The following is a 22,703-nucleotide window of genomic DNA, read 5'->3' as shown; positions in this document are numbered from 1 at the left end:
CCCCTAACATTCATTCTTTATGAGAGGGTGAGTCTGAACTGAGCTTTGACAGAAAGTAGAGATTAGGGGCAGCTAGGTGGTACAGTAGATAAAGCACCGGCCCTGGATTCAGGAGGACCTGAGTTCAAATCAGGACTCATACACTTGACACTTACTAGCTGTGTGACCCTGGGCAGGGCAGTTAACCCTCATTGCCCCACAAAAAATAAAAATAAAAATAAAAAAATAAAAGTAGAGATTATTAGGGGAAGCTAGATGTCACCAGTCCTGGAGTTCAAATCTAGCCTCAGACTCTTACTAGCTGTGTGAGCCTAGGCAAATCATTTATTTCTCTTTGTCTCGGTTTCCTCATCTGTAAAATGATCTGGAGAAGGAAATGAAAAACCAATCCAGTACCTTTGCCAAGAACTACTGAACAACAACAACAAATATTGTTAGGGGCAGAGCCCAGGAGTACAATTCCTGTTGTGTGGAATGACCTGTGAAAAAGTACAGAGATAAGAAATGAAATATCATGTGCAAGAAACATCTAGAAGGCCAGCATGAATAGACCAAATACATGAATGAGAGTAATGTATAAGAAAGCTGATTTAAATTCCAAACCAAGTAGTGTATGCTTAATACTTGGCTTAATAGGGAACCACTAGAATTTATTAAAAAAAAAAAAAAAAGGAAGGACTTGCTTCCAACTGGGAGAATCGGGGGATGAGTCAGAGATGTATCTTAAAGGAAGAAAAATGTCCACAGATAAAGGTGTTAAAGAATATGTTTTGGGGCACCTAGGTAGCGCAGTGGATAAAGCACTGGCCCTGGATTCAGGAGGCACTGAGTTCAAATCTGGCCTCAGACACTTGACATTTATTAGCTGTGTGACCCTGGGCAAGTCACCTAACCCTCATTGCTCTGCAAAGAAAGGAAGGAAGGAAGGAAGGAAGGAAGGAAGGAAGGAAGGAAGGAAGGAAGGAAGGAAGGAAGGAAGGAAGGAAGGAAGGAAGGAAGGAAGGAAGGAAGGAAGGAAGGAAGGAAGAAAAAAGAAAAAATATGTTTCTAGGCATGGAAAAGTGGGGGTAGAGGTGTAGGGGAGTGGGAAGAAGGCAAGATACAAGTGGAGCTGGGTGAGAAAAGAAAAGGCTGAGTTTGAGAAACCTTGAGTAGTCAGTCCATTTTGGGGAGAGCACAGACTAAGTGAAGGGAAGGAGTATGAGACAAAGATGGAAGAATAAGTTGGAGTCATGCTGTGGAGGACCTTGAATACTAAGCTAAAGAATCTGTATGTTATTTGGAAGACAATGAATGAGGAGCCAGTTAAGCTTTCTGAGCCAGGTAATGACATAAGCAGACCTGTGAATTAGGAAGAATATTTTAGCAGCTGTTTGAAGAATAGACTGGAGAGCAGAGGAAGAAGACAAGGAGACCATTTTGGAGGTTCCTCCAATAAGTTCTCACAAGAAGTGATGAGCATCCAAACCTGGGGAATTGCATTAAAAAAAGGGGGGAGAGTTTGGGGGCAGCTAGGTGGCTCAGTGGATAAAGCACTGGCCTTGGATTCAGGAGGACCTGAGTTCAAATCCAGCCTCAGACACTTGATACTTAACTAGCTGTGTGACCCTGGGCAAGTCACTTAACCCTCATTGCCCTGCTAATAATAATAATAATAATAATTTTTAAAAATAAAAAGGGGAGAGTTGGAGAGGTGACAGATATCATGGTGGTAGAATCAAGACTTACAATGGATTGTCCATGGGAGGGGAGAGAGAAAGAAGAGCTGAAGTTCAAGGTTCCAAACCTGAAATGTTGGAAGTGACATCAAAAGAGATAAGGAAGTTAGAATATTGGAGGGAAGGTCAGATGAGTTCTGTTTTAAACATGTTGAGTCTGAAGTATCAGTAGGGCACAAAAGTATAAATGCCCTACAGACAGTTGAAAACATGGGAGTAGAGATCAAGGTTGGAATTTTGGACCATAGAGTGATTACTATATTACTAATTCCATTTGAGATACTATTAATATCTAGACACAGGTAGGTGGCTCAGTAGATAGAGCATCAGGCCTGGAGTCAGGAAGACCTGAGTTAAAATCCAGCCTCAGACAGTTACTAGCTGTGTAACCTGGACAAGCCATTTAACCTCTATTTGTCTCAGCTGTAGAATGAGGATAATAACAGCACCAACTTCCTGGGGCTGTTATGAGAATCAAATGAGATAATATTTGTAAAGCACTTAGCACATGCTATTGTTGCTCATCTTTTTTTAAGAGGACCAATAACTTTCCAGTGATGTCTTAACTCCCAAGTAAATTGGACTCAAGTAAGGCAGAGTTGCACAAAGCTGTCTGCCTTGATCTCTCTTCCAGAGCCATTGAAGTCCAGTGGTAGGACAAAAGTTAAGACAACTGGTGATGGCCCAGGATGCAGTAGATAACCTTGGTATCATCATTGCCTGACAAAGCTCTAAGCATTCCACAGCACCTGTTTTAGCCAACTTCATGGCCATTGGAACAAATTGTTCTCATCCTCCCTTTTCTGCCAAAAGAAGTCTTCATGTGCTTGGGGTAGACATCTCCCTGACTCACCAATGGGTTTGAGACCTGTTACATTCAATTACACTGATTACATACACAGTTATGCTGATTTAGCCTGTCTGCTGAGATGGTTTTACCAGGGTGTGGCCGGTGGGAGGTGTTACAGGCTCTTGGAGTCGCAGATGGGTGACAGGTGAACACCAAAGGTGGATGAGCAGCCCTGAGAAGGGCTAGGCAAGCCTTCACACAAAAGGCACTAGTCCTTCCTGATCACGCCATACACCCCTAGCATATATCAGGTGCTTAATAAAGGCTTGTTGCCTTCCAGTGGGGGTGATGAGAGAAGGACCATGAAGCTTTCCACATCCATGGGTTTAGATCATGGGTTTAGAACTGGAGTCCAACTGTGTTGTGTTTAAAATGAGGAAAATGAAGTTAGGCACAGGAAGCATTGGAGAGGGCATTTGAACCAACTCTACAATGTTCTCTACACTATCTTATGGATCTCTGATTTCCTCCTATCTGGGGAGTCCTTCAATGTAACCTCTTCACAATTCAGTAGACAGTCTTCAAGAGTTGTTGGCCTCCTTTTACATGTTCCCCCCCAAAAAAAACCATCAGCTTCCAGACATTCAGAAAACCTGGGAACATCTGGATTTAATTCAGGCCCAGGCTCATTAAAGAGCCTTTCTGAATTTAGTTAGACTAGCCTTTGGGTGATGGGCAGCTGGGTGGTACAGTGGATAGGGTACCTGTTCTGGAGTCAGGAAGACCTGAGTTCAAATCCAGCCTCAGACACTTACTAACTGTGTGACCTTGGGCAAGTCACTTCACCCTATTGGCCTCAGTTTCCTCATCTATAAAATGAGTTGGAGAAGGAAATGGCAAACTCTAGTTTCTTTGCCAAGCAAACCCCAAATAGGGTCACAAAGAGTCAGAATAAAGAAGAGATGAGATTAAAGAAGAGTACCCTGGAAGAAGGAGAGGAAGGAGTCTCATAAAGCAGAAAGGACAATGGAAGGAGGGATGTGACAGCTTCACAGCCCCAAAGACAAGCTTCTCCTCTCTCATAGGCTTGCTCAGGGTAGGTGTGAACCAGGGTCATCATAAGGATCCAAAGTCAGTACCATAGAATGTTCACTTGAACATAGTAACAAGAAAGTTGGATCTTGAAGGAGAGAACCTGAATTCAAAGCTCAGCTTTGCTTCTTACTTGTTGTCACCTGAGCTCTATAGACTTTGTTTTTCTCATGGATAAAATGAGGGGGCCCTCTCCAGTCATCCTGATCTATGTCTTGCCATAGATGGCTCAAATGGCTGAGGAGGAGAGAGTAAGGCTAGTGACTTCGCACCACCCTGCCTCACTTAAATCCAATTCAGTGCAAGTCATCACATCACCTCCCTGATGTCATTGGTCCTCTTTGAGGATGAATGACGGACAACAACATATAAAATGGGAGTTGAATTAGATAACCTTCTGAAGTTCCTACCAGCTCTAAATCTGTGTTCATTTCTATTCCCTAGAAAGCACCTCAAAGATGATTTGGTCCAGACAGGTCATTTTGCAATCGAGGAAAAAAGGTCATAAGAAAGGAACTGATTAGTTCATGCAGAGTCAGTACATAAATTCAGAGTATCTGGATTCCAGTCTTGATTCTGCCATTTACCAGCTGTGTGGCCTTGGGCGAGTTATTTAACTTCTCCTGGCCCTAATTTCTTCCTTGTAAAATGAGGGGATCAGACTAGATGATCTCAAATCACCCTTTCATTTCTGAATCTATGATCTATGATCCTATGATCTTTTTGGTCTCCAGATTCCCAGGGTGATGTCCTTTGCACCCTCTGGAAGGCACCAGCTATTAGCACCCAATAGACTCAAGCAGCCTTCTCAGCCTCCTCTTTTAGGGACCATGAGAACAGCTTGGAAGCCCCCACCTCTAGGCAGAGTCAAGGAAGAAACACCTGGCTCAAGGCTGTAAGAGAGATTGCATGCTCAGGGAAATCTGAACAGACATAGGAGACCCAGGCACGGCATTCAAGTGCTCACACGGAGACAGACATTAATCATTCACAGAAGGAGGAGGTGGTAAGAAGGGTGGAGGGACAAATGGGGTATCATCCAAAAATCCCCTCCCTTACCTCTACTGGAAGCCAGGACTTCACAGACACTTTCCCAAATGCCAGAGTTTTTAACATTTGATCTCTCCTCCCTCTCCCTCACCTAGTCCCCAAGATGAATTATAAATCCATTAGCCCACCTCTTCCCTGGTGGAAGGAGGAGAGATATGTGCTCCTGGGCTGACAGAAAGTACTATCGGTGGGACAGAAACCTCTGGCTTGGAGCCAAATACCTGGAAGGCACCACTGAGAATTTGGGTTCTTGGCATCAACACCTTCCTTAAAGGATCAAAAAGAGGGGAGGATCCGGATTTCCATTTGACTCCTTAATCAGAGCCTGAAAGGTTTGGGGGTGGGGAAGGGAAAGCATGGATCCATCAAGAACAAACCCTGGGGGGCTGCAGGCAGCTAAGGAACAAGACAGGAAAGAGAACTTCACCCCCCCTCCCTATGTGGTCTGTCCCCAGGGAGAATGTTAGAAAACACCCTACTCTGCAGGGTTTCATGAGCACAAGATCAATTCCTAGAAATCAGAGGATTGGGATAAGAATCAGTCAACTTCTTAACATTGCATTCAAGGCCCTACTTGAGGTCAACCCATCAACCTAAATTTCCTTATTCTGCACAGCAAGAAACTAAAACCCCAAGGAAAGGAATTGACTTGTCCAAGGTCACACAGGTAGTAAACGACAGATATGGGATTTGACTTCAGGTCCTCTGATTCAAAGTCCAAGGCTCTTTCCACTATATCACAAATTCAGTTACATGAGGATACTAGGAAGGAAGAAAGCCATTTCATCCTTAATCTATTTTGCAATATTTTTGGAGAGAGTACTTCATAATCTTAAAATTATATAAACCTGCTATTCTCCTTTTTCCTAATTCCATCCCTTGTCATCTCAGTTATGTTTCCTTCCCCCATCCCATCACCATCTTCCTCTGTGCTTGAGACTAAGCCCATTGGAAAAGTCCATTAGTCCATTAGGAATCTCACATATTCCTCCAGAACACGGCTTCCTTCCCTTGGAAGTCTGGAAAAACCACCCTTCTCAGAATAGTTTTTGTTGCCTACATCCATATTTGAAGGAAATGCTCAATGTCCGCTAGACGTTAGAGAAAATAAAGATGCCATTTTTCTCTATCTAAGTTCACAGATACCCTGAAATCTATCCCTAGACCCCAGGTCAAGAGTCTCTGTTCTGAGGTACAAGACACTGGATACTGTTTGAGGGCACATAATAAAGCAACATTAAGTCGAAGATCATACAATTTCAAAGTAGCCATCTAAACTCCCACTGGAAAAAGAATCCCCAGAATACCAGACAAGTTGAGCATCCAGGACCACCTAAGAATCACTGGGAATTACCATCTGCTCTACAGCTGCACCCTAAGGACTCCCCATCTCTTGCCTTCTGCTTCATAGCTGAACCTTCCTATAAGTGTTGTCTCCTCCAATTAGAATGTAAGCTCTTTAAGAACAGGGACTGTCTCACTTTCTATTTGTGTCCTCAGTGTTTAGCTTGATGCTTAGCATACAGTATGTATTTAATAAATACTTCATCCAGTCTTTGCTTAGATATCTCTAATGAAGGCTATCCCATCACTTCCTAAGACAGTCCATGCCATCTAGGGATAGCTCCGGTGGTTAAGAAAATATTTCCCAACAAACAAACAAACAAGAAGTTGTTTCCCTGCAACAAGACAAAATCTTTCTCTCCATAGGCTTCACCCACCATTCATTGTTCTGTCCTCTGGGCCCAAGAAGAACTAGTATTTATCCATCTTTCACATGAAAGTCCTTCAAAGACTAGAAGATGGATATCATGTCACCCTGGGCATCTCCTCTTCTCCAGGTTAAATATGTGATCCCCATGGGACAAACACTCAAGTATCTTCACCATCCTGGTTATGATCTGGAAACTCTAAAGTCTTTCTCCACCTCACCTCCATCCCCCTACTGCCCATGAATGACTCCAAAATATGCCTAGTGACTTTTCCTTTTTGATTCTTCCTAGGATTCCCTGATATGCTGAGGCATTAATGTCCCTGTCTCTGAAGCAGGCAAGACTGGAAAGGATTGGTTCAAAAGAAGCAACCATCAGTGGCAGAAAGTTGTGAATGTCCATTCTAATAATGTCCCACCTAAATATAAAGAAGAAAGTAGTTATAATTAGTAAGGAAAGTGGTAAGTGATAGATAAATAGAAGAGAGGGAGCTCTTTTAATTTTTTTAAATAATATTTTATTTTCTCCAATTATATGTTAAAAACATTTTTTTACATTTTTTAAAGTTTTAAGTTCCACATTCTCTCCTCACCTCCCTCTCCTCCCCCCTCCCTAAGACAGTAAACAATCCAATATAGGTTATACATGTGCAGTCATGTAAAACATTTCCATATTAGTCATTTTGTACAAGAAAAGAGGAAGGAAGGAAGGAAGGAAGGAAGGAAGGAAGGAAGGAAGGAAGGAAGGAAGGAAGGAAGGAAGGAAGGAAGGAAGGAAGGAAGGAAGGAAGGAAGGAAGGAAGGAAGGAAGGAAGGAAGGAAGGAAGGAAGGAAGGAAGGAAGGAAGGAAGGAAGGAAAATAGTGTGCTTCAGTCTGTATTCAGACAATATTAGTTCTTTCTCTGAAAGGTGGATAGCATGTTTCATCTTGAGTCCTTTGGGTTTGTCTTGGATCATTGTGTTGCTGAGAATAGCTAAGTCATTCACAATGCTTCATCTTAAAATATTGCTGTTTCTATGTACAATGTTCTGGTTCTGTTCACTTCACTTTGTATCATTTCATGGAAGACTTTCCAGGTTTTTCTAAAACCATCCTGCTTGTCATGTCTTATAGCACAATAATATTCCATCACAATCATATACCACAGTTTATTCAGTCATTCCCCAATTAATGGGCATCCCCTCAATTTCCAATTCTTAGCCACCACAAAAAGAGGAGAGCTCTTTTTATTAATCAATCAAGTAAGTATACAAAAAATAAACCATGATTGTCCTCAAATGTTAAATAATGGCATTCTTGGGGTTTTAAAAGCCAGAGTAGGAAGAATTTACTTCAACTGGAGTAGTAAGGGAAGGTTTTATAGAAGATATGGGATCTAAACTGGGTCTTAAAGAGTACATATGATCTGAGTAGACTGAGAAAAGGTAAGAAGGCATTCTAATCAAAGGTAAAAGTGGTGCAGTGGGAAATAGTCAGAGGATGTTCATGGAACAAAAAGAAAACCAGCCTCCATTTTGTGAAGGGAGGGACCCAAGCTAGCTTGCCCTTATTCTTCTCCTGGCGTTGTTCCTGACTTTCTGGATTGTTAAAACCATCCATTCTCTACTGCTGGTTCATCCCAGAATTTTCTCTCAGGGCCTTCCCTCCTCACCTTAGAGCAGTCTACCACCTCTCTAGCCTGCTCACCTTGCAATATCCCTCAGTAAGCCTTAGTCTTCTCTTCCCATTGGTGAGTTGCTCTCGTAGCCTCCATTTTGTGACTTTCTAGACTTCAATACCATGCCACAGCCTGGATTCTTTCACCTCTTTTCCTCTCCCCAAAACCCTTCCAGTTCCCTTTTGGGTGTGGTCTCTCACCATTAGAATGTAAGCTCCTTGGGGGCAGGGACTGCTTCCCCAGTGCTTTGCACATTGCCAGTCACATGGTAAGTGCTTGTTTCCTTCCTTCTTAATTTACTTCCTTCCCTTCCTTTCTCCCTTTTTTCCTTCCTTTCTTCCTCCCTCTCTGGCTGCTTTCTTCCCTTCCTTTCTCCTCCCTCCCTCCCTCCCTTCCTTCCTCTCTTCCTGTCCTCCTTCCTTCTTCCCTTTTTCCCTTCATTGCCTCCTCCCTCTTTTCCTTCCTCCCTCCCTCCCTTCCTTCTTTCCTTCCTTTCTTCTTTGGGGAGATGAGACTGAGATTTCCTCAGTATATAAGCATCATAGTGTAGTTGGCTGCTGCACCAGACTTGGAGTCAGGAAGACCTTTTTTTGAAATCCTGCCTCAGTCGCTTAATAGTTACATGGCCCAAGGCAACTGCTCTGGCCTCAGTCTTTTCATCTGTGAAATGAGAGTGTTGGTCTTGGTGACCTCAAAGGTCCCCTACAGCTCTAAATCTGATCCTGTGCACCTATAATTGACAGGAGAGTCACCAATCTGCATCAGTAGAGAGATTTTACATGCTAGGAGAGTTTCCTAGACTATGAAATTCGCAGATCCAGACCTCCCCCCAAATCCCCCCCAAAAAGAAGGTAGGTTAAATTCTCAATGTGGAAGACCCAGAATACTAGCTTAGGGAGTTATTAATTACTGCATTTAAATGGGAGGAGGGTGGTAAAAGTTGTTCCACTTAAAGTTTTCCAGATGGTCCTTCCTTTGTTCCAGGGAAGCCTTGGAAGTTCTGAGCACCAATAAAAAAAATTGAAGACTTTGAACAGCTGGCCTTATTAAAAAAAATTTAAGCCCTACGCCCACACATCCTCTGACTGACAAATATAAGCTTTGCTGGTATCTTTTAGGAAAGAGATTCATATTGAAGCCATAAAGTGGGGTGAGGGGAGAGAAGCAGGGCTGGTGTGGAGAGCTCTATATCAGAAGTAGATTTCCAGGGCTGTCCTGCTTGGCTGCAGATCTATGTATTAAGTGGAAGAGGGGCTGGCCCAGACGCTATCACAGAAAGACAAAGGTAATCTGACATCAAGAGCCAAGCAATAATCATCCCCTAAATATGTACCCCAAGTTCAATGAGAGTTTGGAGGCAATCATGCTAGGATTTCTGGAAACCTGGTATGAGCAACTTTCAAAGTAAGCCGCATGATATCATTAATTAATCTTAATTCTTTCAAGCCAGTCCTTGAACTATAATCCATCTTCATTAGACTTGTCCTTGCCCACTCCCACCCCCTAAATGGTGCATTTCCTCGAGTCTAATTAAAAGAGAATCATTACAAGACTTTGGGTCACAGCATAGCCTCGGTCACAGGCATGAATACACATTCACATACTCAGAGTTCATACACATATTCACATGCTGCACACACACACACACACACACACACACATACACACATAAACACACACACACATACACACATAAACACACACACACACACACACCTTTACTCATCCATACTCCTAGAAACACTCATCCATGTGTACATCCACTGACCACACTACACTCACAGACTCTAACAGTTCACACTCAAAGACCCTTACTCACTAATTCAGGCACATTCACACATAAACACATTTGCTCACAATGCAATACATTCACAGACCCTTAAACATGCACATAGCAACAGACTCATTCACACATTCACAGACTTATACCTACCCGCACTCATGCCCATTGACTCCCAGACTCATATTCTCACACTAATGAGAACTTGTAGAGACACACTTCACATTGTTCCAAGAAGTCTCAGAGCCAGACCACAGCACTGCCCACCTGACCATTTGAGTCAACAGCCACCATTCCACGGTCTACTTTAATTGAATAATAATCAGTTAGCTTTGTTGTTGCTATTGTTGTTCAGTAATTTCCATCATGTCTGACTCTTTGAACCCATTTGGGTTTTCTTGACAAAGATACTGGAGTGGTTTGCCATTTCCTTCTCCAATCATTTGGCTGGGGGGGGGGGGGCATCAAACCTTTACAAGCAAGTGGATCCCTCCCATACCCATTTCCTCTCTTGATCATTTAGAATTCATCACAGTCTCACTTAATACGGTTACCACTCACACATAGAGATACATCTTCTTTATCTTTCTTTACCTTATATGTGCACTTCCAAAAAAACCCTATACTGTGTGTAACAATACATGTTGTATATAGCTGTGTGGCACCTGGACAAAATCACTTAATGGTTTGCCTCAGTTTACTCATCTGTAAAATGGTGATAATAATAGCACCTACCTCTAGGGGGTGTTGTGAAGATCAAATGAAATAATAATTGTAAAGCACTTGGCATGGTGCCTGGCACAAAATAAGCACCATATAAACATTAGTTATTTATTATTTATAGTTAGTTTACTTATATATATTTATATTTATTATGTATAGCTAGTTATTCTAATGTTACTTATTATTATTATTATTATTATATTGTTGGCTTTCCATCTCATATCCTACTTTTCCAAGTCTTCTCTTCTTTCAAGTCCCCTTCACCACCCTCCTTCTTCCAGTTAATGACCCCCACCCTCCTGCCTTAAGACCTAAAGCTCCCTATAAAATAGCTCCTTGGAAGGCCTGAGATTGTCCATTCTTCACACAGGCCAACTCCTTCAAAACCATTTTAGTAAAAGCATATCTTTTGTCACGTAAGCCCTCCAAATACTTTATTCTTCACATGCCAAATTACAGGCTCCCTGAAGACAGAGACCCTTCTTTTAGAATTAAAACTTCTGCCTTTCTCTAGAACATAGCCCAGTAGTCAGCAGATACTGGTAAGAAGCTGGACCTTTGATTTCATTGGTATTGGGGTCTCCTGTGAGAAAATCCCCCACAAATGCAGGTCAGTGCAGGGTAAGTCTTCACTTGTTGATCATCCTTCATTCGTGAAGAGGTCCAATAATATCATGAGTGTGATGATTTGTTTGTAATTTGGATTTGAGTGAGTCAAAGCTGTGCTTTTTCTTCAACTTATATCTTTAGACAGTTGCCTAGAGCACTGAGCTGTCCAGTTACACACCATTAAGTGTCAGAAGTAAAACTCCAACTCAAGTCTTCATGACTTTGAAGAGAGCTCTCTATCTACTGCTCAGCACAGAGCAGACATTTAATAAATGTTTGTTGAACAATCAAGAGGAGACAGAGCCATCACAATGGCCACTCCAGTAGAACACTAAGTTCAGTTCAAACGTTTGAAGCTTTAAACAACACTAAGACTTTGGGGACACCCTGCATTAGTCGGTGATGTAGGTACTAAAATGCACCTTATGTAAAATGTCACTTGACTGAACTTGAGAAGGAGGGAGCCACATTGGATACCAAGGTCCATCCTACTGTGTTCCATAAAAGCAGATGCTCTGTTAAGTTCCATGAATGAGATGCAGCTGGCCAAGAGAGAGTTGGTAGGCTCAGAGACAATTATTATTTCCAAGCTCATGTCGTTCACATAACAACAAACTACTTTTCTAATAAATAAATAATAAAAAAGGGCCAGCTAGGTGGCACAGTGGATAGAGCACCAGCCCTGGAGTCAGGAGGACCTGAGTTCAAATCCGGCCTCAGACACTTAACACTTACTAGCTATGTGACCCTGGGCAAGTCACTTAACCCCAATTGCCTCACTAAAAAAATAAATAAATAAATAAACAACAAACTACTTTTTAGAAAAAAAATACATACCTGACTGATATAGAAATCTGCTGTGAGTGTGACTGTTCTGATCACTGACTCTTTCCCCCGGCCCACTATTATAGGCAGACCCTAGGCATGCTTTGCTTTACTCTCCACTCTTTGTCCCTTTTCTCACCAGCTTCACCAACAATCCTACCTTCCATCCCTTCCAATTCTGAAACCATGATCAAGTCAACTCTGCCAATGTTCCTACTACAAGGAGTGTGTCAGTCTATTCCCCCAAAACTCCATTCACTATCCCTGAAACATTCTGAGCTCAAGACCCCTCCCTGGCCATACTATGTATGTTGTTTCTATTATAATGTAAGATCCTTGAGGGAAAAGATTGTTTTTGTGTTTATATCTCCAACACTTGGCTCATAGTAAATCCTTAAGTGTTCTTCCATCCTTCCTTTCTTCCTTACTCCCTCCCTCCCTCCCTTCCTTCTTTTCTTTTTTTTTAAATTTCACAGGGAAGGGGTTCTTAACTTGGATCTATAGACCCCTAAATAGTTCATGCATAGATTTCAGGGGATTTGTGAACTTGGATTGGAAAAAAATTATTAACCTCTAACTGAAATTTGTCATTTCCTTCAATCATGATTTACACACACACACACACACACACACACATTATTCTAAGAAGGCTGACAAAAAAAAGGAAGAACCCCTGTGCTATGGTAATATGACAACAAAGTGGATTTTAAGGACAGAAAAGTCAAAGTAACATTCATTCTCCTCCACAGGAAGATGAAGTTGCAGTACACTGTGATCCAACCAAACTTGCCTCCTCTCTGTTTCCACACGTGGCACTCCACCTCCTAGATCCATGCCTTTGTCCAAGCTATGGAGGAAAGACACTGAAAATTGGGCAGATCAGGAAAGACGTCATTGTAGAAGTTGGTACTCAAGCTGCATCTTGAAAGAAGAGAGGGGATCTCTGAGCTAGAGATGAAGAGGGAATGTATTCCATATATGGAGGATGACCACTGGCATGGCTGGTAAGTCCAGACCTTATCTACTAGGCAGTGAAGAGCCATTGAAGGTTTTTAGGCTAAAGAGTAGCATAATCAGAGGAGTGCATTAAGAAGGTTATGGGTGGAGGGGAGAGGAGAAAGACTGGATAGGAGGAGGGATTGAAGTCAGGGTAGGAGATGGCATAGCCCAGCCATCCAGTGCTATGTGTGTGTGTGGGGGGGGGGTGGGGGGAATTAAACCAAGAGAATCCAACCTCAGCTCTTACCAATGGCCATTCTCTCAGCATTTCCCAAAGCAGTGTAGGACCTGGCTTCGTGCGTCTCTCCCCTTCTGTGACAGTTCAATGCCTGCTCTTGTATGTCCTCTCATGGATAGCTGGCACCTTGGCTGCTCAGATCTGATAACTCAGAATAAAGACAATTAATGTCTCAAATGGTAAATTCCCCTAATCCAAGCTTCATATGGATTTAACAACTGAGGATAATGCTGACAGCAAAAAATGTGAATAAAGTTTGTAAACTCAGAATATAACATGCAACAATTTCTAAATATTAGGTGGGACAGATCAAGAGGCTCATTCAAAAGTTCATACAGAATATTATGGCATCCAGGACTAGGGGAGTGGTAGTAAGAATATCTGAGACTTTAAAAAAACATTTTTTAAAGAAAATATTCAGTTACAATAGGGAGTCAAATGGCCAAACCAACTGTGCCATTATTTTCTGACTCAGGTAGGATTTCCTATGCTTACCACCTGATTGATTAGGGACTGGTTCTTTTTGACAAGTGTGGTAAACTCTGTTGGGTGCTGGGAACCCTTTGTAAAGGAAGTCTAGAACTATGTGAGTTCACTGGCTCCATTGACTGCCTAAGCCTGAGGACTGAGTACTCAAAGTCCTAAGTACTAAGGCATTTCTTGCTCCCACAGAATCCACAATTCCTGAGATTACAATGCAAACCCTAACCCTAACCCTAACCCTTTGTAGGGATTACGTTCTCTGTCACTGGATATGATCAAACACAAGCCAGATGGCCATTCTCTGGGTGTATTATAGAGATTTATCAATTCATGTAGGGGATAGGACTAGATGCAGAGATAGAACTAGTATTAGGTAATAATATCTGGGAAGCTAGGTGGCACAGTGGATAGAATTCCAGGCATCTTCATGTGTTCAGATCCGGCCTCAGACACTTATTGGCTGTGTGACCCTGGAAAAGTGGCTTAACCCTCAGTTTCTTCATCTGTAAAATGAGCTGGAGAAGAAATGGCAAACCACTCCAGTATCTTCATCAAGAAAATCCCAAATGGGGTCATGAAGAGTCAGACATATTTGAAACAACTGAACAACAACAACAACAAAATTAAGATATATTCCTAGGTAACACAACACAGAGAGAGAAGCGTGATAAAGCACATTTTTACAAATTATATATGGAAGCCCTGAGAATAGAGGGGTTTTTCTTTCTTTTTCTTTTTTGTATCCTTAGTACCCAGGACTAAATAAATGCTTATTGACTGTCTGATATTGAAGAACATTTTCTAATCCCATAAAATTCTACCCTCTGTGGCAGGGAGATATGTATTATATGATGTCAGTTAACCCCCTACTCTGATGATAGTAATAATAGTCAGCATTTATGTAGTACCTACTATGTGTCAGGCACTATGCTAACCACTTTACAAATAATATTTCATTTGATCTTCACAACAACCCTGGGAGATAGGTACTATTATTATTATTATTCCCATTTTACATTTGAGGAAACCAAGAAAAAACAGAAGTTAAATGACTTGCCCAAGGTCACAAAACTGGTGTCTATGGTGGGAATTGAACTCAGGTCTTCCTGAGTTCAGATCCTTCACTCAATCTAGTGTACTACCCAGTTGGTTCCTTAAGATAGTACCTTATGATGGTATGAAGGTGAATTCTGCCTTCTGGAAGGTAATGTCAACAGAGCACAAGCTGTCATAAATCTTATAAAATTAAGGAGGACTTAAACCCAGGCCCAGCAATGGTTCAACCATTTATCTGTCACCCAAAGAATCATCTCAAACCCAGGAGGTTGGCTATCAGGTGATAAACTTTTCCAAAAATCAGCTAGCGAGGTGACAGCCTGCAGGAGCAGAGGGAGAGATCGCACAAATAAAATCACAGAATTTTTTAAGTATAGAAATTTCAAAAAATCACATTCATGGCCATGGAGGTTCAAAGACACAAACACACACACACACACACACACTTTTCCATAATGGCTCAGGTGCAACAATCAATCAGCAAATCTTTATTAAATTGCTGCCACTAAGACACAACTAGGTTTGCTACAATTTCCTCATCTGTAAAATAAGAGAATAATAATAGCAACTACCTTGCAGGGTCGTTGTAAGGATAAAAGTAATAATATTTAGAAAGCTCTTTGCAGACCTTAAAACACTACCTAAATGCTGACTATTATTATTTGGGCAAGTCACTTAACTTCTCAACAGTTTCTCTGCTCAGTGTTTTTTAAGGATCAAACAAGGAAATATTTGTAAGGCATTTAGCTCAGTGTCTGGCAAATTGTAGGTTCTTAATAAATGCTTGTTCCCTTCTCTTTTTTTTGGTGAGGCAATTGGGGTTAAGTGACTTGTTCAGGGTCACGCAGCTGGTAAGTGTCAAATGTCTGAGGCTGGATTGGAACTCAGGTCCTCCTGACTCCAGGGCTGGTGCTCTATCCACTTCACCACATAGCACCCCCCCCTTCTCCTCCTAAGGTCTTTTCAGCTCTAAATCTCTGAGTAGATTTCGATTTGGATATAGGGGAGGGGAAAGATATATAAGTTTGGGATCTAGATTTCATTTGGCTTTCCCACTGAGTTGAGTCAAGATTTGGATTAAGGTTCAGACTATGATAGGTTTGCATTCTGAACAAGTATCTGTGTCTGACTTTGATGGGCATCTCATGGCCCAGATTGGGTTATTCTTTTATTATCACAGGATGGATCAAGTCAGCAAGTTAATTATAGTTTTCATTTGCTTATATGAATATATGACGAGGTGGCCAATGAGCAAAAGCATGCTCCATATCGCATTTGGAATCATCTGGGACTGTTGCTCCCATAAACCCTTTGGGGTTTCCAAAGGATTTAAACAAACCAACTCTCCCATTTCTGGTTCCAACTCACCAGAGCACAGCTTAGCCCCAATGCCTGCCTGCTGGCTCTTGTGGTTCCTGTCAGTCAAACCCAGGAGGGGACTCCTAATTCCAGTTCTTGCCTAAATTACACCAACAATTACATGCTGTGGCTAGGGATACACCAGTCTTTACATACCTGTGGCTTCTTGCCTGCTCAGAAATTTTAATAATCCATCTAGTCGATTTCTCCTTTTTACACCAGGAGCTTGAATATCCCCCAGAGGCAACAGGGAATATAATCATCTTCCTCCCATTAAAAGAGCATCCATCTTTCTAAAAATATCTTACAAGGTATTTGTGGAGATAAAGCAACAGAGTAGAGAGGCAGTTGGTTCAGTGGCCAAAAGACCCTGGTTCAAATTCTGTCTCTGGTACATGCTGCTAAAGAGATTTTCCTAAAAATACAGTTTATCCAGTTACTCCCCTACTCAATAAACTCAGATGTGTCCATACTACCATGAAAATCACATTTGTAAACTCCTCTGTTTGACACATAAAACCTTTCACAGTCTGGCCCCTTTCTACCTTTCCTGTCTTCTTATATATTGCCTAATTTCCTGGGTTCTACTGTCCTGGTTGGGTGACTCTGGGAAAATTACTTACCTTACAGTATGTCCAGGTAACCCTCCAATGATGAAAGTTGCATGGAATGTCTGAACTGAATTGGTAGAAGGAGTTTGCTCATGGAATGTTCCCCACACAAATTAAATAAAAAGTTTGGCCCAAGAAAAGAAAATGGACACAGAGAGAGCCACTATCAGGGAGTGGGTGAAGGGCTAGCCTTGGAGTCAGGAAGACCTGTCTTTAAATCCTGCCTCTTGGTGCATCAGTCAATAAACATTTATTAAGTGCCTACTATGATCCAGGACTGTGCTAAGTGCTAGGTACTGACTGTTTGATCATGGGCAAGTACCATAACCTCTCAGTGTACCTGTCAACTCCTTAAGGTTATATTTTGGAGGAGATTTGCAATAGGCTTTCAGAGGAAGGAGTGTCCATATTGGGAGTTCCCTACACTGATTAAATCAGAGATCCAGATGAAAATATAGAGACAGAGTAAGAGAATGTATATACCTATGCCTCTATGTTTATATGAACTCAGGTCTAAAAGAGACCTTAGACATCCTATAGTTCAACCTTTCATTGAAAAATAAGAAAGAAAGAAAGAAAGAAAGAAAGAAAGAAAGAAAGAAAGAAAGAAAGAAAGAAAGAAAGAAAGAAAGAAAGAAAGAAAGAAAGGAAGGAAGGAAGGAAGGAAGGAAGGAAGGAAGGAAGGAAGGAAGGAAGGAAGGAAGGAAGGTGATAGATGATAGGTTTAGATAAGAGATGGATAGATATAGATAATCTATACAAAAAGGAAAGTGTTGGATTAGGTTTTATATATGTGTGTGTGTGTGTGTATGCATGTATGTATGTAAATAATGTGTCTATATTCCCAATCTCCCACTTCCCTTCCTGTCTACCCCTTTCCCAAAAAACTTGGGCATGTTATAGCCTTCTGAATTGCTTAATTGAATGAAGTCACAGCAGCCTATTAGAAAGAGCACAAGGAAATAGAACTTAGAGACCTAAATTCTAGTATCTTCTCTTCCATGAAATTCAATATGTGACATGCAATTCAACAAACACTATGGGGCAGCTAGGTGGCGCAGTAGATAGAGCACCAGCTCTGGAGTCAGGAAGACCTGAGTTCAAATCTGGCCTCAGACACTTGATACTTACTACCTGTGTGACCCTGGGCAAGTCACTTAACCCCAATTGGTTCACACACACACAAACACAAACACACATACATACACACACACACACACATACACACCAAAAAAACAAAACAAGACACTTAAAAGGTGTCTACTATATGCAAGGAAGAAGTGGCTTTCCTTCTCTGGGCATCTTTCTTCCTCTATAAAATAAGGAGATTGGATTAGGATATCTTCTCAGATTCTTTGCAGATTCTCTCTTCACAGAAAATGTTGTGTGTGTTTCTTGAGAGGAGGGACTATTAATGAGAAAATGACTTCCCTCCCTTCTCTGCAGAGGTGGAGGATTATGGGTGTATAGAACACCCATTTACTGTCATGATCAGTTGATGTGCTAATTTGGGCTAATTTTTCTTCTCTGCCTTCTTTGTTCAGAGGATGACTCTATAAGAGGGATATCTTTGGAAATAAAAGTGAATGGAAAAACAAATGAGGTCCATAAAATTTTTAAAAGAAAACATGGGAAAAAATAAACATGTCAGGTTTCATTAAAAGCATTTAACAGTGTTCAGCTACTCAAGTAAGAGGCAGAGGGGACAGCAGGAAGAATGTTGGATTTGAGGTCAGAGGACCTGAGTTTAAATTCAGATTTTGTCACTTTGTAGTTTTATGACCTTGGGCAAGTCTCTGGACTTCAGTTTACTCATCTATAAAATGAGAGGTTGGGTATTGACCTTGACCTCATCCTTTCCAGTTCTAAATTCATATACCTATAATTATGTAAGTAGAGGTGCTAGAAATGAATTATGGACTAAAAGTATATCTTGGTTGAATGGGTTGATTGTGAAATGAAGAAGGATTTGTGAATGGATCTAATGTACCCATGGTCTTTCATTACTAAGCATAATAAATATAATGATATATTTGATGTTTTGTTAAATAAAATGCAAGGAATAGAATATTAGATAGTATGTATTAGTTACCTAATTTAGGTTCAAATCCTACCTCCAACAATTCTAGCATTATTATTATCGTCTCCATTTTACAGATGAAGAAACTGGGGTCCATTGAAATGAAATTATCTTCCCAAAGTTACCCAAGTGGTAAATGTTGGAGCTAGAACTAAGTGACTTGCCCTGGGTCATTCAGTAAGTATCTAAGTCTGGATTTGAACTGAGGTCTCAACTCCAGGCCCAGTGATCTATCCACTGAGATACCTAGTTGCCTCTTCTAAGAAGTTTCAGTACTTCCCTATTGCCTTTAGGATCAAGCACAAATTTTCCCTCCAAGACCTGTCTATGGTCTTATATTTACTTATCTGTGAACATGTTGGGTTCCCTTAGCATAATGGAAGCTTCTTTAGGACAGGGTCTATCTCATTTTGTTAAAGTTTTACTTCTGGGGAAGTTAGGTGGTACAATGGATAAAGCACCAGCTCTGGATTCAGGAGGACCTGAGTTCAAAGCCAACCTCAGACACTTGACACTTAATAGCTGTGCGAGCCTGGGCAAGTCACTTAACCCTCATTGCCCTGTAAAAATCAAAGAAACAAAAACAAAAAAATTAATAAATAAATAAAAGTTTTACCTCGCACAGTGCTTGGCATGTAGGAAATTCTTAAACTCTTTGAGGAAAGCCATCTTGGGATGCTATATAAATGTAAAGCATCATCATTATTTGAAGTCACAGTGTGTTTTCTATATCCTATCCCAATTGATCTTTTTTTGTTTGTTTGTTTGAGTTTGGGTTTTTTTGCAGGACAAGGAGGATTAAGTGACTTGCCCAGGGTCACACAGCTAGTAAGTGTCAAGTGTCTGAGACCGGATTTGAACTCAGGTCCTCCTGAATCCAAGACTGGTGCTTTATCCATTGCACCACCCAGCTGCCCCCCAATTGATCTTCACAACAAGGCAAGGCAGGTGTTATAATCCCTATTTTTCAAACAAAGAAACTAAGGCTCAGAGACAGAGAGTGACTTAGCTCACATAGCTCCTAAGTGTCAGAACCGGAACCCAAAATCAGGGCTACTCTCATTCCACAGAATGTATAGAAGCCACATCAGCATGGTAGGACTCATATGAGCTGATGGGTTTTTACTTATCATTCAAGTAAAATCCACACTGCACATCCCAAACAGCCATCTCGCCCTAGCCATCTCACCACTGGACATCTCACCACTGGACCTCCTTTTTCCTGCCTGGAAGAGTGTTGCCAAACAATACCATCAGAAAAGGTACTCCCAATCCTTTGGGGAGTTGATATCCTCAACTTCACAACTCTCTCCCTTGGCCTAGCTAGTTCTCTTGATTGGTGAGTGAATGAATGGGGTCTTGACCAGCCTGCTAAAGCTCACCAACGGCATACCTCCAGACCATTCTTCTCATCCCATCTACCCATCCGCCCTGGACTTCCTGCCACCCCCCATCAGCCCCTCCCACTTTTCACCTCTTGCTCTGGTTTATGTGATCAAATCAATAGTACCTTCATACCTTTGTTCTTGGAAAAGGGGTGCTAGTTGATCCCCTGACATCCCTTCCCTGGTCCCTACTCCCATATGTGTTTTGTCTACCTCTATTCCTTGAGGATTAGCTCACTTTAATCTTTGTATCCATAGTGTTCAGCAGAGCAGTCTTTAATCAATGCTTGTTGAGGGCAGCTAGGTATCACAGTGGTAGAGCACCAGCCCTGGAGTCAGGAGGACCTAAGTTCAAATCCTGCCTCAGACACTTGAAACTTACTAGCTGTGTGACCCTGGGCAAGTCACTTAACCCCAATTGCTTCACCAAAAAAATAAAATAAAATAAAATAAATGCTTGTTGATTGATTTAAATGAACAAATCTTTATTAAGCATGGGCTATGTGCCAGGTACTATGCTAAGTACTGGGTGTGTGACAAGAAAAAAAAGTCTCAGCTATAATGAAAAAAGGCAATATGAAAAAAGGGGACAGAAAAGTGGGGAGGGAGCTTTCGGTGGGGGAAGGAGAGGGATAGTGGCAAAATCCAGAGAGCCAAGAGTGGAGCAGCAAAAGAGTAAAGGGTGGTTGGCCTGGAAACTTCTTCCAAATGGAATGCCAAGGAAAAACCTGCCGATGAGAAGAGACTCTCACAAGGGGGTGAGAAAGCAACCAAAACATAGTGACAAAGAAGAATTGGGAATAAAACTGAGATTGATTGATTTTTCATTCGTTCATTCAATACATTTTTTAAAGTACTATTATATGTGGAAGTATGTTTAACATGATTGTAATGTATAACCTCTATCGAATTGCTTACTGACTTCAGGGAGGGGGAGGGAAGGGAGGAAGGAGAAAAATTTGGAACTCAAAAAATATCTTTACACGTAAATGAGAAAAATCAAAACAAATAAGTAAACTAAATTTTTTAAAGTACCATCATAAAAGTAATGTCTGAGTCAATGCAATGAGACTAAGAATATGCTCAAAAATCAGCCCTACAGCATGAAGTGGAACAGAATCATACAAATAGACCAATAAATCTTGGCCAACAGTCTAACTAGTCTCTGCCTTTGGGGGAAAACTAATAATGTAGCTAAATTTACTGACACAACTGTCCGCCTTAGTGGAAACATTGCCCAAAAGCCTACATTAAAGACAGAAACAAATCTGTCTGAGGAACTCCAGCCAAGGCAGACATTGTGGAATATCCCCCAAAAGCCAGTCATGACCTCAGTGATGAGGGTGGCTTCCTGCACACTCAGTGTGGTAATGTGGGGGAAATAATAATACCTTACTCCCAGAGAATCCTTTCCAGTTTACAAAACATTTCAACATTTGTTGTCTCATAGGATACTGACAGCAATCGTGTGAGAAAAATGGAGCAAATATTATTATGCCCATTTTACAAGAAAAGAAACTGAGGCTCAAGGAGCTAAAGGGATTTGACAACAGCTACACAGTTTTTATATAATGGACCCAGAATGCAAGATCAGCTCTTCTACATCCAAATATGGTACTGTTTCTCTTTGACCCACCACTCTCAGGACCAGACTAGATAATTTCTCTAAGGTCCCTTTCAGTTCTAAAATGCTGATGCTATTAAATCATTGATTGGATGGTTTCCTGGTTATTCACCTTTTGGCAGTCATTTGAAAAGCAATATTTCTAGACCTTTGCCATATCATCAAGAGAATTCTGCCCCCCCCCAACAATGGGTTACTATAATGCATTTGGCTAGACCCCAAACTATTTCAATGGAATTACACCTGATTCATCTGTTACAAATAGTAAAAATGATGATGGTAGGAATAATGCTAATAGAACTTTTATAGTCCCTTTCCTCCCATATGCTCAAAATGCAGTCATTCATACTACACAATTTGCCTTCTGAGGTTATGTTACAGAGGTATAGGTCAAATAGTCCTGTGTCAGTTTTTTACAGAGAAGGAAACAGTGGCTATGATGAGTTGGTCCCAAGATACATAGTGTACAGGACTTAGAATTACCAGATCATCAAATTTTAGAATGAGAAAGACATTACACGATATGTAGTCCAACCCTCATTGTACGTAGGAAGAAATTGAGACCCAGAGAGATAAAGTGAACTTTCCTGGGTCACACACCAGGGCCCAGGTTAGAATCCAGCCTCTTAGATTCATAAATTCTATGCCTTTTCCACAACCCCATATTGCCTAACTCTCTGGGTAGTAATCTCATTCTGTGCCTGACTTCAGAAAACATAGAAGATAGCTGAATGCCTTTCCCAATAGATAATAGTCAAAGTATATGAACAAACAATTCTCAAAAGAATCACAAAGTATTCACGATCACATGAAAGAATTTTCCAAATTGTGAATAAGAGAAATGCAAATCCCTGAGGTTTTACCTCATACCCTGCAAATTAGTAAAGATGACAAAAAGTGGCAATAGTCAAT

The sequence above is a fragment of the Dromiciops gliroides genome, chromosome 4, assembly GCF_019393635.1.
Source record: "Dromiciops gliroides isolate mDroGli1 chromosome 4, mDroGli1.pri, whole genome shotgun sequence".
NCBI lineage: Eukaryota > Metazoa > Chordata > Mammalia > Microbiotheria > Microbiotheriidae > Dromiciops > Dromiciops gliroides.
Note: the sequence above shows the minus strand (reverse complement) of the source record.